The sequence below is a fragment of the Hippocampus comes genome, unplaced genomic scaffold (genome assembly GCF_001891065.2).
Source record: "Hippocampus comes isolate QL1 unplaced genomic scaffold, H_comes_QL1_v1.1 scaffold22, whole genome shotgun sequence".
NCBI classification, from domain to species: Eukaryota; Metazoa; Chordata; class Actinopteri; order Syngnathiformes; family Syngnathidae; genus Hippocampus; species Hippocampus comes.
The window spans coordinates 5,340,283-5,342,502 of NW_017806175.1; positions in this window are offsets into that span (position 1 = coordinate 5,340,283).

Here is a 2,220-nt window from a genome sequence, read left to right on the forward strand (position 1 = left end):
TAAAGGCAGGGACACTAGGTCAATGTAATCAATGAATATTATTATCGCCGTAAAAGCAGAATTTACAATCAGTGGTTAGTCGCTCCTGTCATTTTATATGATTTATTCTTTTTCATCCTTATTTCCCCTCTGAATGATGAATAAAACATTTTTTTACCAATGTTTTGACTCAATAGTCCCAATTTGACAATCGGTGGAGCAACACACGTAGACAGATAGTATAACAATACTCAGACATGTATTCTTTGTCCTCTATAATAAATTAATTGGAGAATTTTTACTTTTATGTGAGTCATATCATTTAAACAGATTTGAACAGATACTTTTACTGCGGTGCAATTTTCGACATGTCGTATTCGACAGTACATGTGACGCCGTGCCTCATTTTCCTATCAAAGCTGTCCGTCTTTCTACCTTTGGATGGCCAGCGACTGCTGCGGGCTGAAGCGCGTGCCCGTGCGCGGGTGCAGCAGGAAATGTCCCGGCACCGCCGCCTGCAGGTTCTTCATGGCCATGCACAGCCCGCTCACCAGCAGGCCCACGCCCCCCATGCCCAGGAAGAGCCCCAAGACGGGCGCATAAAAGCTGGGCAGGGGGGCGCACAGAATCTTTATTTCCCCTCTGAATGATGAATAAAACATATTTTTCCCAATGTTTTGACTCAATAGTCCCAATTTGACAATCGGTGGAGCAACACACGTAGACAGATAGGATAACAATACTCAGACATGTATTCTTTGTCCTCTATTAAAAATTAATTGGAGAATTTTTACTTTTATGTGAGTCATATCATTTAAACAGATTTGAACAGATACTTTTACTGCGGTGCAATTTTCGACATGTCGTATTCGACAGTACATGTGACGCCGTGCCTCATTTTCCTATCAAAGCTGTCCGTCTTTCTACCTTTGGATGGCCAGCGACTGCTGCGGGCTGAAGCGCGTGCCCGTGCGCGGGTGCAGCAGGAAATGTCCCGGCACCGCCGCCTGCAGGTTCTTCATGGCCATGCACAGCCCGCTCACCAGCAGGCCCACGCCCCCCATGCCTAGGAAGAGCCCCAAGACGGGCGCATAAAAGCTGGGCAGGGGCGCGCACAGGGCCACCAACCCGCCGGCCCCCATCAGCAGCACGCCCAGGAGGAGCAGCGCGCCGTAGGGCAGCGGCATCTCCTCCGTCCCGCTCCTCCTCGCCTTCCTCCGGGAGTCCTCAGCCAGTCTGCTGCGGAGACGCGTGCGCTTCTTCAAGCATCTCGTCGAGGGTAAAACACTCCCATGCCGCCGCCGCCGCCGACGCCTCCTCCTCCTCCTCCTGCTTTAGGGGGAGAAGATCCCGCGCGTCTTCGCCTGGGGGGTGACCATTTCCGCGTTTGCGTCGAGGGTTGGCGGCGGAGGAGAGACACGGTAGCCGGGGAACTCTGCTCTGCTTTGTGGTTGCGGCGGAGAGGAAGTGTGTGGTTTTTGTTTTTTTTTTACACGAGGAGGGCTTTTCTGTGACGAGCCCCGGGTGGGCTGGACATTGTCACCGTGCATGTTTGTTGAACCTTTTGGACTGTCCTCAACAATGTTAACAGTTCCAAAAACGGAATGAAAATAGGAGACGTTGTGTTGACTTGTTGGCTTAATCTCGTTGTAACGTGAAGCTGAAGTTAAAATGTGACAATTAGACGTAATAGCAAGACATTGTTGTCCACCCGCCCCTCCTTCCCCTCTGATTGACACAAATACACTTCAGTAATCGCCCCCGACCCCCAAAATGTAATTACTGTTTTTTTGAAAGAGAAAAAAAAATGACACTCAATATTAAAAATTGGTCCCTTATCCAAACGGTAATTACAAATAAAAAAGAATAAAAACGTTTTTGTCACGCTTCGCATCCGTTGAATGCATCAACTGCCCGATTTGGCCACCAGGGGGCAGTATACGACAGAAAGTCTCGCACTCATACGCACACCAGACTTGGAAATGTGTACTGTGAACACGTCTCGGCTCGTCGCAGAGGATAAAGAATAGATGACCGAGTATTTATATTGCATGTGTTGCAGGCTTATCTGTGTTGCCCATGATGTTTTCCCATTACGTTTTGAAGACATAAAGACTATCTGATTGTTTTAAACGCACAATGTGTAATTCTTGTTATGGTATATGTTTTCGTGGACTGTAAATCTTCAACTGGGAGTGGTATTTACCACATTCAAGCCCATACGTGTGCGTGTGTGTGTGT